The 16,237-nt window shown below is 38.7% G+C and overlaps 1 protein-coding gene across 1 annotated transcript in view; it reads right to left on the bottom strand.

Annotated features, from left to right (window-relative positions):
- The window catches only part of LOC108570438 (titin), a 76,032-nt gene that overhangs the window by 37,277 nt on the left and 22,518 nt on the right, over nucleotides 1–16,237 (bottom strand). The gene's annotated exons all lie outside the window — the stretch shown is intronic.

Raw genomic sequence — 16,237 nt, 5'->3', positions numbered from 1 at the left:
TTCCACCGATTCATTTTCCAAGAAAAGTAAAACACTTTCCCGCCTTTCCTTTCATTTTATCCACCAACTACCCCACTTATATTTATCAAGTTTCAGCAAAAATGCCTTTATGCCATTCTTTTCTCTCAGAAAATTACGTTTATCCTGTTTAGAAACCTTAGCTTCCACAGGACGTGGTATACTTGATGATTAATATTTCTTACGAAGGTTCTTTTACTCTGAAATTAGTAAAAAGCAGGTATGGTAAATATTTAAAATACTATTTTACGAAATGATTATTCCCAAAGCTGTTATTACCACACTGTATCATTAAGATGTTTCAATTCGATCAAGATAAAGAAAGTACAACGGTGTAATTACAGTTGCAGCAGGTTCTTCTGGCCAACGTATCCCGACAGTTACGCGAATTACACGTATTACCGATAGTTTTTACGAATAATACTTGGACTGTGTTCCAATTTCACGTGCAAACAACGTAAATTCTCCTAAGAAACGAAACAGGAATCCGTTGAATCCAGATGAAACACGAATTATCCTACGAGTTTCCTCGCTAAATCGGTCGCAGAAGCGGGCACAGAGATTCCCCAAAGAATTTCCGCGACGCGTGCAAAACGGTGAAAATCGTCCTTTTGTTCCTTCCGATCTATTTGAAATCGAGACGAAACGTAAACGAGCATCCAGAAACCATCTCGACGACGTTTGTTTACACAACCAGGTTGAAATACCATCGACCCAATTTTTACTTCCCTCCGCGAGGGACCTCCGAGGTGGCGGCCGTGCACGGCAGAGGATCGATCTCTTCGTTCGAACCTCCGGCGATCGTAAATTTCCGCGTTTCTCGCACGTGAAAATAGCCCAGCGACGTTTGCAACCGTGTAAACATTAAACGACGGGTTAACGAACGGACAGATAAGGAAACGACGGACGAACAACCGTGTCGTTAATCGCGCGAAAAAAAAAAACCGGTACGAAAGATCGACGAGTTTGGAACAATTATAATGGATGAGCTACTTGAAAAGTAGAACGACGACTTTTGTATCGCGAAAGAGATCGTTGGAATACGGTTTAGTAGCTGAACCTGGAGTTCTTCGTGTCTTCGTGTGTCTGTCTCTATGCAAATTAGGCTATTTATGGAATCGAAAGCACGTTTCGTTTTTACTGCTGAGAGAAAAGTATGTGATAACAGAGGCTAATGGTGTATGATATGCGTTTATATATTTTTTATGATTTGGAATTGTGGAATTGTTTTCTTTTTATTGGAGATTTGAAATTTTCGTATTGTTTCGAAATTTTATACTTAATCCTTGTATTCTTCTCGTGAAAAAGTGCGAATGGAGGAAAGTTTGAATGTAAATTTCACAGTCCTAGCGATCGATATATATTTCTTTTATGATTTGGGACTCTAGAACTTTTTTTCATTCGTAGTGGAAGATATAGAGATTGAAAATCTATACTTTCATTGTCAAAATGTTGTATTTAACCTTCGTTCCCTTCTTGTAAAACAGGACAAATGAAGATATATTCGAATATAAATTTAAGAGTCCCTCAGATCGATAAACTTTGCGATAAGAATCAGTAGATATCATCTAAATTTCTGTATCTTAATGTTGTATTTAACCTTCGTTCCCTTCTTGTAAAACAGGACAAATGAAGATATATTCGAATATAAATTTAAGAGTCCCTCAGATCGATAAACTTTGTGATAAGAATCAGTAGATATCATCTAAATTTCTGTATCTTCCAATTTTTCATTATCACAATCGTTCCACCTAAATTTCTCTATCTTACAATTTTTCCACCTAAATTCCTCCATCTTCCAATTTTTCCATCTAAATTTCTCTGTCTCCCAATTTTTCATTATCACAATCATTCCACCCAAATTTCTCTGTCTCCCAATTTTTCATTATCACAATCATTCCACCTAGACTCTATCTCCCAATTTTTCATTATCACAATCACTCCACCCAAATTTCTCTGTCTCCCAATTTCTCCTTATCACAATCATTCCATCTAAATTTCTCCATCGTCCCATTTTTCTAATTTCCAACCACACGATTATCGTTAATCAGTCCCTATTAAAATTTCTGAATTGCAAATGTCGAAAATTGCTTCCTATTGTCGTTTCTTTATACGTCTCGAGCGGTAATCGCATGAAAATGAAGAATTATGGAAGCTTTAAGTACGGTCAATCATACACTTGAGATTAATCACCGCGATTTACGTGAACGCGATCGATCGATCGACGCGCGAATGTCAATGATTTCTAATCGAATGCATCGTCGATCGGATAAACGACCGGTAATTGTAACACTTTCGCGGCACGTCGATAGTAGTGTATCAATACGATCGAGATAGTTTTAATCCAACGAGGACGTATCGACGACACTTTTATTGCCGTTGAACGTAATGCTGATCAAAAAAAAAAAAGAAGACCAGTAGTTCTCGATATGACGAACTGTGCCGCATTAAAAATAGTGAAGTTCGAGACTCGTGCTCGACAGGCGTCGTTAAAAATACAACGGCTAGATTTGTTTCTTTAAGCGTCGTAGCATAATTTGTCGTAATATCAACGAAGAAAAGAGAAGAGACGGTAAAAAAATTTTTAACCATCGAAACGATCTATCTTCGTAAGATTACATAATTTCGATTTCTTATGGATAATGTTATTCTTAGAATCGTTCAAATAGTTACGAAAGCGTTAGAATGATCGTTGCTCGTTAAGCATGGTCAAAGGTGTATTTAGTTGGAAATAATTAACACGTGTGCGTAGGAAAATGATATACACTTTATTTGCACGATTACTGTGATTGTAAAGTGCATCGATGTATCGTTAGATCGAAGCTATTTGCCATACGAGATGCACGAGAGTTCCATTACTTTCTACCTTTAATATCGATCTTTTTGTCTCGAAAATTACCGAAGGGAAAATGAAAAATATTAAATATTTTTAAAACAGAGAGAATTTTAAAATCTCGAAAATTACCAAAGTAAAAATAAACAATATAACATATTTGCGAATACTCAAAAATACTCCACTAGACAGAATTTTCGAATTATTTAGCAATTTTTCGTTAATATTAAATTTGCTATCAATTTTCTATGGGTTTGAATGGGTCGACAAAAATTTGTTGAAAATTTCTTTAATTTCTAAGTTTTCACCGAAAACTCGATTTGTTGGGTGACAGAATAAAATATTCACGATGTAAAGTAAAAATGACAATTTCGCTATCGAACGTTGGAAAGCCTAAATTCCTACTTGTATCTGAATTTTAAACAGGAAGAGGCAGCTTTCTTCGTGAAACTCGACGGCTAAAAGTCACCCAGCTACCTTCCGCAAATATCAACGGGAAAAGAGAAAAATGCCGACGCGCCGAGAGAACTTTCCACTCGATGGGGAACGTGCAGATAAAGTATCTTACGTGAGCTCGTGTCTAGCCGCGAAATTTTATTACGCGCAAACGACATTGGTACTCGTTCGATGGTGACATCACATCCCTGCTCGTACTCCGCGAGTTTATTTGTAGCGAATCGTCGTCGCGTCATTCTAAATCCTTCGTTTACGCGCGATCGCCAACTCTCTTCACCGAAGAATTCTACCCGTGTCGCCCACGTTCCCTCTCTTTTTCTTGCTCAAGTTCAACATTTGCATCGTCTTCATTCTCGCAGATTAAATTTCAAAGGGGACACATTTTTATATTCACTTCGTTATTTTTACATTTGCACACTTGGGCGAAAACGCTCCCTTCTCGACAACGTATCGTATACTGCGATTCGATCGCGACTCGTTCAACGATGGATTTTGAATTGTCAATTCATTTGTAATTTATATTCGTTATTCAGCAAAGTGAGGACCGATTCGACTAAATTAAATCGAGAAATAAAATTCATTCTGCTTCTTTCGAGACTTAGATAAAATTAATCCTATTTTCTTTGGACTTAAATAAAATTAACTCTATCTCTTTTGAGACGTAAATAAAATTAATTCCGTTTCTTTCGCGTAGGAGGAAATGCATAAACCTGCTAGCACCGGTAATTAGTAATAATTTATACCGCACCACGGTGTTCCCCTATCAATTTACCAAAACAAAGGAAAGATTTGATTTTATCATCGTGAAGAACATTTCTGCCACTCGGAAAGAAAATGTAAATAGATTCAAACGAAACAAGGTGTTCGTTCATATTGCCATAATTAAGAATTATTTTATTATTTGAAGGAAATTACCGTAGTATTAAAAGAATTAACAAACGTATAAATCTTCTTCTTACACAATTGTAAGAAAATATTAATTTACCGTTTCTTACCCCATATTCGTTGCACTCGGCAACCGTAATCGACGTAATTAATATCGAGCACAATACAGGGAGTTGAAAGAAAGAGACGTGCAAACGTTAGATCTGTCGATAAATTAAAAGGTTTGTAAAGTGGAGGAGCAATGGAAGGCGTGCCCCTTGGCTGAGGACACCGATACAAAGGATTTACGATGGTGCCTCTCTTGCTTATTAACCGGCTCGAGTAGAACCCTAATTACGTTTACGGTGCACACGCGTAATTGTACTTTATCTTTCTCGCCTTGAAATTAGATAGAACTTCAGTGGTAAAAACGGGGAACTCGGACACGGAGCAGAAGTTGAAACACCGACCGCCATTACGTTTCCTTCGCCATTGCTGCTGGTTCGTTCTAGCTGCAATTATTGAATCTTCTATGTTTGTAGAATTCACCGAATACACCTTGCGCAATGTAAAAAAAATTACTATTCATATTTTTTTTTTATTTTCTGGTTCGATCACTTTTTCACCAGCTTAAAATTTGGGTATTGAATTTTATTAACTCGTTTCTGTAGTATTGAACTCTGAAAAATCGGAAAATTTGAAATATGAAAAATATAGTATTGTTTATTTCAAATTTTGGTATTGAATTTTGATCGATTTTCGAAGAATTTTATCAACTCGTTTCTACAGTATTAAGCTCTTACAGTATCTTAGAAAAATAGGAAAATTTGAAATAATTGAAGTAGTTTTACGTTCATCGAATTTTCCAGCAATCTCATCCACCGGCGAGATAAATCATTCATGGGGTGGATAAATCATTGAGGCGTCATTGGTGAAAAAGCAGCCGGAATGAAAGCGACGACGGATTTCCGGAGCGGCCGGGGATGCTTCTAAATCTAACTGTGAGCTCCTCGCGGGCAAAATCGAGAAGAGAGAGATAGAGAGGGAGAAAGAGGAAAGAGGGTTAACCCTTTCTGGAACGAGAAACGGAGAAAGAGAGAGAGAAAGGGAGCGTAGAAACTAGAGAGATCGGTGCTGGGTTCGTCGACCCGGCAGTTGGGCCACAGAAAGCCGAGATATGCTTCCATTTTCATCTTTGGCAGCCTGCCAAACTTTCGTCTGGACCGACCTCGTCTCTCCTACTGCCATCCGTCAGCGGCAATATTTCTATCTTCCTTTTGCTTTTTTTCTGTCGTTCCTGCGACCAAATCTTCGGGCATACACGTGGATAATCGAAAGAAAATGGGACACCTCCGGCTGAATATGCTTCGAGTAAACGTTTCGTTCACAGTGCTTCTTTTAGACGACTGACAAGTAAGTCCAATTAGAAACCTCATTGTTTATCGTATATGTGTTTTTTTTTTTTTTTGTTTAGCTTACGACTGCTGATATACATGCAATAATTCTTTTTAACTGCTATGAACTTTGATTGAGCAGGGAAATACAACGAAAATACGAATTCGACTATTTTTTTACTAATTTTGAAAAATTCGAAACTTCTCAATTAAAGAGTTCCAGATCACAATATTGAAAGGACCAAAATTTTCAGGAGATGTGAAAAATGAAGAAACCTACTATACTTAACTATCATACAATTGTTGCTATCGTCTAATGTAGAAATGAGTATTTTCAGCATTTGTCGGTACAAAATAATTTTTCGAAGAATAAAAAATTATTATCTCAATTCCTGAATATTTGGCACTTGCAACGGTGTAGTATGAAACCCTTCAATTATCCTGTAACAATATAATTACACTCATCTTTTAATTACCTTGCAACAATTTAATTATCCTACGTTTAACAATAAGTACAACCTCCATCCCTAAATGCCTACTTGAAATTTGCATGGAAGAAAATACAAGCACGATACAACTGTACTCGAAAACTCAATGAACCGCCACACCGTAAGAATAATTCACCAGTGTAACACGTCCATCTCTGCCAGCGATGCCGTGCACGATCAGATAATTAATTCAACCCGCTAAACGCCCATAATTGCCGATTACCTGCGAACACTGACGAGAAACGCATCCCCCGTGGTATAATCCATCACGGAAGAACGCCTCTCGTCTGGTTCGCGCGCGAAAACACGAAACAAATTGCTCGAGTCGCGAGGCATAAGCCGAGCTATCCTTACTAATCAACTTAAGCGATGCATTCCACGGCAAAAGTGATTTCTGCAGCAACGATCGATCTTCTCAAAAATTTCTCGTCGAAAGATGATAACTGTGGTTAAAAATCGTGAAAAATAATCCGAATGCTAGGGAAATCACCGCGGAAAATCTTTACTAAGCAACGCGAGCGATATTTTCCAGTGGAAAAGTGATTTCCATCGATCTTCTCGAAGATCTTTCGCGAAAAGATGATTACTGTGATGGAAATAGTGGTAAACCGTGTGAAAAATAATCTAAAATGCAAAGAAAATCATTGTGAAAAATTATCACTAATCAACTTAAGCGATATTTTCCACCGGAAAATTAATTTCCGCATCTTCTTCAAAATTTCTAGCGAAAATATGATAACTGTAATAAAAACCGTGAAAAGTAATCCAAATGCAACGGAAATTATCGCAAAAAATCCTCACTAATCAACATAAGCGATATTTTCCACTGGAAAATTAATTTTCGCCGCAGCGATCGATCTTCTCAAAAGTTTTTCGTGTAAAAATTATAACTGTGGTAAAAAATCGCGATGAATCGTGAAAAATAGTTGGAGTGCAAAGAAAATCATCGTGGAAAATTCTCACTAATCAACTTAAGCGATATTTCCCGCTGAAAAATTAACTTCCGCCGCAACGATCGATCCTCTCAAAAATTTCTCGCGGAAAGATGATAACTGTAATAAAACCTGTGAAAAATAATCTGAATGCGAGGGAAATTATTGCGGAAAATCCTCGCTAATCAACTCAAGCGATATTTTCCGCTGCAAAACTGATTCCCGCAATCATGCAGCATCTTCTTCAAAATTTCTCACGGAAAGACGATAACTCTAACAGGAAACCACGACGAACCGTGAAATTACAAAGGAAATCATCACGGAAAACTCGTGTTACGTGTTCTCCGACTCTTGTCACGCGCGCAGACACGGATGGCGTTACTCGAGCGAAATACGTGACGTATATACGCGCGAACGAACCAGCGCAAGAAAGAGATTTCAACAGAGAGAAACACGCAGGAGAGGAGGCAGTTCACCACAGCTAGCACGGGACTAACTCTTCGACAAACCACGGCAATTTCTCTTAAAGGCGTTGGCATGCCAGCGGACACGACGAGCCGCCCGATCGAGATACCCTGGCAAAGATACTATCGCGAAACGAGTTTTAATATCGGCGCGTTCGAATCGTGCGAAAAACCGGCCGAAAAAAAAAGAAGAAAAATATATATATATATCTGCGCCGGGAAACACTTAACACCGTGACGTGTCCACGAGCTGTTTCTTGTCATGTTGAATTTCTCTTTTCTTTTTTTCCCCCCCTCCTTTAGGTGTTTGTTTATGGTGTTAGTTTGATTGAAACGAACGACGAGAATTGCATTCTGCTGATACGTGTGTATTTATATTTATTCGCGGACGTTTGCTCTTCTCGGGAGAAAATTGATTTTCTTCACGTGGAACTGAGTATGATTCAACGATACTCTTGATTGGAGTTAATATAGTGGTAATGTTTGCGTACTTTTATCCAAGTGGAAGAAATAAATAGGAAACGTGATAGTATCGTGCATTAGATTTCGTGTAACTGTTAGGAATATTGAGTTACTAGAATTTATACTTTACAACGTGTAGTTGTGGTATTATAAGTTGTTCGTTAAAACAGGATAGTCGAGTATAACGTTTCTTAATACGATGGTAGGCTAACGTTACCAATCAATTTTCTTGTTAAATCATTTAGGTAAAAAGTTCGCGTAAAGACGTATGAATTTAGATAGATACTAGTGGCAGTCTTTCGACGAGAATTTTCTTGTCCCTTAATTAAGATGTTTTGCATTGCACGTTGCTCAATTATGCAAACGTATGTACATTTACGTACTTAACGGATTAAATATTTGCTTGCTGATTGAACAATTGAACGTTGTGTATATTTTATTTCGGAAATTTCGAACACGATCAAATGCTAAAAAGTGATTACAATCTTGATACAAATAGAATTATTTAAGATTAAGTTTGTTGATTTCTGATTGTTTATCAAATATTCAATTCAAAATCTCATATTTTTCCCACTCTTGAAATGCAATAAACGCACGATTCACTTTGCATCCCATTTGAAACTGAAGAATCCTTTCTATGAATCGTCAAATAAAGTATAGGAAGCTTTCGTTCGTCTTAATGCTAAAAAGTCCTTCTTTCTGGGATTTTTACAACAAAATCTGCGAGGAGAAATCTTGTTCAATTTAAACATTAAAAATTCTGCTCCTTACTACTCGTTACAACAAAATCTACGAATTTCAAGACACTCGTCTAACTTAAATCCAAAAAATTCTCAACAAACTGAAGGAGAGTGAAGACTCTCGTTCAACTTACACCTAAAAGATTCTCCCCTGTACCCACCCTTTGCACAACAAATCTCAAGAATTTTGTTCAACTCGAACCTAAAAGATTCCCCTCTCTAACGTTCACACAAGAAATTTCACCAGTCTCAAAATACAGCTTCGTCAAATTAAATCGAAAAAATCATCCTCCCTACCGTTTGTATAACAAGTCGACAAGTTTCAAACATCTGGACCACCTTAACCCTAGAGCGGTCTCCGGGTCTTTTTTGACCCATCGCCTTCTTATCTTTTTAATTACTTCTGCTGTTATCAAATTTATGTTCCCTTAACATTACATCGAAAGTTCATTACCTCAGTTCACATGGCGTGCTGAAAAATTGCCAAAAAAGACCCAAAAACCTCAAGTGTACAGTCAAACGAAAGAACGCACTAGAGTTAAACCCGAAAGATCCTCTTCTCTACCATTTATACGACAAAATCCACATGACTCGAGGACTCTGGTTCAACCAAAATCACAAAATCCCTTCCGTACAATTTGCACAACAAAATCCACGAGACTCGAGAGACTTTGATTCAACCTAAATCACGAAATCCCTTCTCCACCATTCACACGCCAAAATCCAAGAAACCCAAGCCTGCCGTTGATCTCGAAGAGGTGCAACTCGAGTTAAGGGCTCGTCGCGCGTTCTCCAGCAGCCAGAGTTAACCTTGAACTCGGCGAATTTCGCGGTGTGCTCGAGCGCGTCGCGAAAAATCGGCGCGCGTTTCCACGCGGCTAGCGACGTCGATGACAATGAAAACGGATTCCGCGGCGCGGAGTGAAAGTGAGGCCTGCAGCGAGTCGGATTGCACGCGGTCTCGTAGAGTCACGCGTGCAGGCCGCGTGTACCAAGAGCGGGCGCGCGTGTCCCTCGAGAGGAACGACGAAACGAGCGAGCAACCGGTCACGCCGAACCACGGCCATATTCGGCGGTCGGAAATTAGGACGAGCAGCTCGCGAGCCTTGCGTGAATTCGATTCACGCGACCCTCTTCGCCTGCTTTTATCGCGCGATTCCCGCCTCTCTTCCTTAAGGAGCATTTCGCCGAGAAGAAACCCGGAAATCGGACGAGTCTTAGCGCACCGCTGACACAGATGGATCGAATTCTTCGACACTCGACAGGCGAATAAAGGCTGCCTTTACCGTTGCAAGATGGTGTGCTTGGGTTCGTTGTTGTTGAAGATGAGGATTTTTCTGTTGTTTCGTTAAAATGGTTAATTAGGATTGCGTGGAGAGAGTATATTTGAAACGTCAAGTCTGAAGTCTCGGAGTACCTTGAAATTCTGGGTTATTTGTATCTTGGAAATTTCGAAATTTCTGGTTTCAATATTTAAATTAGTAAATCAAAATTTTTATGTGAAAATTAGTATTTGAATGTTTCAGTTCCTTTTCTTGAAACGTAAAGTCTGAAGAAGACTGTCTTGAAATCCTGGGTTATTTCTACCTAAGAGTGTCAATTTCTGGTTTCAACATTTAAATTAATAATTAACAATTTTAAAAGTTTCATTTTCGTTTCTTGTATATTAGTTTTATTGCAAGATAGAAGAGAAAAGAGCGCTAGGTTTTTTAGAGAAGAAAAGAATCGATAATCTATCATTCCCAAATTGACTGCTGTACAGATTCAATTAACGAATACGAATTTACTCGATCTATAGAATTCCATGCATGTGATTCTACTTCAGTAACCATATCGGAGGGATAAGATAGAATTTCGTGCAAGCTTGTATTTTTAATAACATTTCTACCTAATATCACGACTTGTTACAGGATATTGCTAGGATCAAGGATAAATTTCAACTCCTCCTTACATGATACCAAGTCACACTCATATCACAGCTTATGGTTAGGTAACAAAAATCTCCTCACATCAACACTAACCTCTACCTTTAACTCCAACTAGAATTTGAACTCATAAAATCACCAATTACTTCATACAAATTATACACATTTCAGCACACCTATCTACTAAAAAAATCACAAAACATATCTACTTCACATCTCAATCTACCACTCTAAATACAATAAACTAATACAAACAAAACATTCTCATAATTGTTCCAACTAAAGAAACTAACCCACAAGCAACCTACCAATTCACACAATTGTTTTCTAAGCCATTCCATAAAAAAGAAGAAATCACGATCCTCGATTTAAAAAATATTCTCAGACAGGTAATACGAACTTTGCCAATGGGAACATTTCTCTCTCAGCGGAAGAAACAACGTGATCTATAGGATTGGAATTAAAATGGGCGTTGGCAATCAGGTTAGAAGGGACGAATTAACATCGAAAAGAGGGAAGGGAAGACAAGGTTCACGTAGGAACGAGGACGAGGCTCGTGTTCTATCTGAGGCCCCCGATCGAAGGCGGGTACTTGAAGATGACTGTACCGCCACCATGGGGTCCCGTCTTTGGGCCGTCCACCTTATTTCCCATCTTTTTCTTTTTCCTCGGTCCCTCCGGAGGCAGGAGTCAGTGTCGTAAGGTCGTAGGTACGATATAGGCAGGGGCGCGGAGGAAGGATCACGCCCGCCGTCTCGTATAATACCGGTTTGTTAGATTACACGGGAACGTACAGCAGATCCATGCCACGGTAGATCCTCTTGGATCGACTTGTGAGCACCACAACCTTTGTTGCGTCTACCTACCTACCTACCTGCCTGTCTCTCCCCTTTCTTTCTTTTTCCTCGCTGTGACAACGTGCATCGACGAAATTAACATACGGCGTGATCGTGTTGAACGTTGATTTTCGTGGAACGAGAAATTCCACTTTTTGATATTTTCGGCGTTTCGTAGATCACCGTGTAACACTGATAAGTTATCGATTCGGGTGATAATTGAAAGAGTAGTTTTTTAATCCTATTGTCGAAAATATTTCGTGCGTCTCGTAGATCACTATGTGACACTGACAAGTAAATGATTCGCGAGGTGATCAAAGGAGAAACATTTTTTAGAAAAGGTGAAAGCATCGAAGAATGTTTTTCTTTCATTTTCGTGAAATTTTGTGAAACTTTTTAATAATACTCTGTGCGTTTCGTAGATCACCGTGAAATATTGATCGTTGATTTGTGTGGTAACTAAAGGAGAAGTAGTTTCTAGAAAAGATGAAAGTATCGAAGAATTTGATTTTAACATAACTCTTCCTCTTTGCTTTGATGTATTGCTGAAAATGTTGGTTTTCTCGAGGTACGGAAAGTGTATGAAATTGTATACGTACAATGTAGATATTTCGTGATTCTTTATCGTCTAATATCGTTCACTGTATTTACTGATTAATTTATTTGACAGGGGCATGTTGAGAATTGACGTTGATTTACGGTCGAAACAGATACTCTGCTACATAAAAGTGGAGGAAAGAGCTGATAAATGCAGTGACTACAACTGCGCGGTTCTTTTATGACACTTGGTAAGATATTGTTGCAGGAAGATACTTGTTAATTCTCCTCCAACTACCATTCATAATATTCACTAACAACTTCAAAAAAAATTCTCTTATGCACTTACTTCGGAAACTCCGATTAAAGTGCAACAACAGATACCAAAAATCAGATAAATCATCTCTCAAAAATGCCACCACTTAAACGATTAAATTCTCCTTTAATTGTCGCGCTAATTTCATTTAACTCAATCACTACCATCTCCAAAAAAGATTCTCACTTATCACTTCCTCCAAGAAACCTCGCTCAAAAAGCAACAAAAAAATATCAAAAATCGCGTAAATCATCTCTCGAAAATTACACTACTTAAGCAACGAGATTTTCCTTTAATTGTCGCGCTAATTTAACTTAATTAAATCACTACCAGCCTCAAAAAAATTCTCTTATCCCAAACTTATCACTTCCTCCAAGAAACCTCGCTCAAAATGCCACAAGAAAATATCAAAAATCGCGTAAATCATCTCTCGAAAATTACAGCATTTAAACAGCGTTACCTTAATTGCCATCCGAAATGATCCGACAATTTGTAAATTACCAAGTACACGTTAATTAACCTCCCAGGCATTCACGAAGGATCGTTTCAGCGGTGTTTCGCCGTGGAAACAATGAGTCATTATTTCGACGCGTGGATCGCGAGGGAAACGATTCGCTGGAAATGCAAATGAATATCTTTGAGAGACGTGTAACCGATAACGCCGTGATGTAACTGTAACCGGTAATACCGTGATGTAATGGAACGGACCAGTTGTATCGCTATTATCGCGTGTTTCCACGATAAGATCGTGTGACGTGCATAAAGCGCGAAGAAAGAAGAGAAGAAGGAAGAGGGAAGATAGGTCGAAGGATGCAGGATCGCTGTGAGCCGCGTTTGCTAAATTACGCCAACCCTTATCCGCGCATCGCGAGATAATATCTCTATGAGGCCGCGGATCGCCGCCACGAAACAAATTGCTAAATTGCGCGACGGCTATGCCGCGTGTCATGGACGAACCGTGTACAAGTCTGACACGTTCGCCCGCGATTCAGGACTTATCACGGCCGAGCCAAGGAAATCCTCTCGATGGGAGGTGGATGGACACAGTCGCTGTTTCTTTACGGTGCGTGGCAATGAAGAGCGAGGAGTGTTTTTCTCTTTTTGCATGCGTTAGGTAGACGTTTGAAATTAGTAGTTCGTGAGAAGAGAAGAGAAGAGAAGTGTAAGTATTAGGCTGTGGTTATAGTGAATCAGAGAAACGATCGAAGATTCTTACGAATACATGCATTGCAGTTTTCAGATGTTTCATTCCCATGTTTCTTTCATCTGGTATAACAGCAACTTTAGAGAGAGAATCGACCGATTTTGATTGCCAGATTTTCTGCATCGCCGCTCCAATCGCTAACTAAAATCTTACAAATATCGAGAATCTGGCACGCAAGGGTGATGAAGGAGATAAATTTTCCTGGAAAATTATGGCAGATTGCAATTTTATATATTCGTAAAGAAACCGAGAATTAATAATAATGCATGGAACTTGAATTGTCAAAAAGTGTCAAGGGGTAGAAATCAGGGAAGAGAGACTATACTGTACAGATTTCATGGTAGCTTGTGTTTCCTGCAGATTCCTACAAAATGACCGTGCAAAACTTTGTCTAGATCAGTCAAAGGGTTTAGTAGTTAATAGAAACACAGGGACCAACAGATAGACATTTCAGTTTACATGCATAAAGTAGAGGAGACGTGAGAATTTTTGGATGAAAGAATAGAAATGAGTAGAAATTCCATGTTAAAATAAATAATACGTTAGATCGAAATTACAACAAACTCTAAAATAATAGCCCAGAAAACGATAACCTTATCTAACTAAATCTACAAAGAAAATCTATTCGACCGAGTCTAAGTGAACTCACAGCACCGTAGGTCACACCGAGATAAATCTCTCCACAGTGTTCTCTATTTCCTCGGATTACCTAATCACGACCAAACTTCACCCAACCTCACGACTGTTCCTGCATAAAATTCTCCGAACGTACAAATCACCTCGATGCCTATACGTCAATAGCACACCTCGGAAAAATGCACCTATAAATACCTGGAGCCAACGTGTACGCAACAAGTACCGTACAAGATCATATCCCAAGAGAGGGAATTGCATAATCGTGCGCAACAAGTGCGTTTTCTCTGCGAATCCTTTCCATCTCTCTCTCTGGGTTTGGTTTCTTTCAACAAGACGTTTCATCTATGAAAAGGAGAGAGAGGATCTTTAAAGCGTGTCGTGCAATTATTTTCGTGGCGTAACGAAGACGAGACGGTTGGCCCCCGTTCATGGTGGCGCGATCTCTCGAAGGAAGGTACCCAAGCGGTTAAATTTATCCTTCGCGGAGTTTCGGAGAGCTCGTTTTGCTCGATGGGATACCTAAAACGCTCACGGTTTCGAGAGGACTCGGAAATAGCTATGGACTCGGAGCGACTCTTCGGCTCCCGAAATATCTAACACCATAGATTATATGGGCGCGTGTGTAACCGGCCACCTCATCCCTACTACCTGACGAATATACAAGATCGACCGGGGCTCTCGAAATGCTTCCTAAACCATATATCACGCCACACTGATGCCACTTTGACAACTACGACGCTGATATATGCTGTCTTTCGGTGGTCGATAGCGCCCAGGCGTCGCGACGCGCCATCAATGGTAGCTCGACGGCTTCTGGTGGACGTTGGAATGATTGTTCGAGGGATCGATTTAACCCTTTTGCTGTTGTAACGAAGTGACGAGGAAATTGTGGACGGTTTGGAGGTTTTAGTGGACGATGGAACTGATGGAAATAGGAAATATCTTAACATCCCTTTCGTCAATAAAATAGACGAACTATTGATGGAAATAAGGAATCTTTGAACACCCCTTCCGCCAATAAAATAGCTGTATTATTAATAAAAATGAGGAATCTTTGAACAGGCCTTTCGTCAATAAAATAGCTAAAGTAATGATGGAAATGAAGAATCTCTTATCATCCCTTCCATTACTAAAATAGCTATAATATTGATGGAAATGAGGAATCTTTGAACATCCCTTTCGTCAATAAAATAGACGAACTATTGATGGAAATGAAGAAACATCCCTTAACATTTCTTTCGCCAATAAAATAGCTATCCATGGAAATTTTATTAACGTCAACGAAATATACTAGTAATGGAAATCAGGAATTTTTGAACACTCATTTCTTCGTTAAAATCGGTAAACAATTAATGAAAATATCCTTTTCACTGATAAAAACACCAAACACATTTGTACCACAAAAGAACAATAAAAATTGCGAAGGAAAAGACATAAAAAATTCATATCTCTTATCATTTATAATCATTTGTGATAAAAGACAATTATACGAAGAAAATCGCTGCACCCTTCCATACCATAAACAAATAATAAGAAACACGTAGCAAAGTGTTTAATAAATTTGTATCCCCAAAATATTTGCATTTATAATCATTTCTACAGTTTCTCCGTTACAGGTGATACAATTTCAGATACGAAATACACATTCCCGACACAATTCTACATTCAACAGCTTGTACACCGCGAAAGATTAATTTACATCGAAAGTTTTCCATTGCCGTCATAATTGCTTGTTTTACGTCTCGTTTCTTTTTCTGTCATTTTTTCGTACGCCGATATTAAACGAAGTATAATAACCCGAGTGATCCAAAGTACTGTAAATTCTCTACAAGAGTCAGTAAGTTTGGATTCTACAAGTGACAGTATAGATGGTCCTACGCCTAGTTTTGCGTTAATGCTGCGCCCACGTTATTTCGCCCGCAGTCCGTCAAGCGTGCAACGCTACACCAGTCGGTTTCCTTTACGAGATTTCACGGCTCGACAAATCATAATAGAAAAATATAATTTCTTTAATTTTGCTTTTCTTCATCTGGAATTTTTTTTAACATGTTGATGAGATTTTTCTGATGAAAATGATATCAAACACGATATAATTTGAACAACATTTACTTATTAACACGTTCACTGTCACG

The sequence above is a fragment of the Habropoda laboriosa genome, unplaced genomic scaffold, assembly GCF_001263275.1.
Source record: "Habropoda laboriosa isolate 0110345459 unplaced genomic scaffold, ASM126327v1 scaffold84, whole genome shotgun sequence".
In the NCBI taxonomy this organism is placed as follows: Eukaryota; Metazoa; Arthropoda; class Insecta; order Hymenoptera; family Apidae; genus Habropoda; species Habropoda laboriosa.
This window is presented reverse-complemented; position numbering and strand designations above follow the sequence as displayed.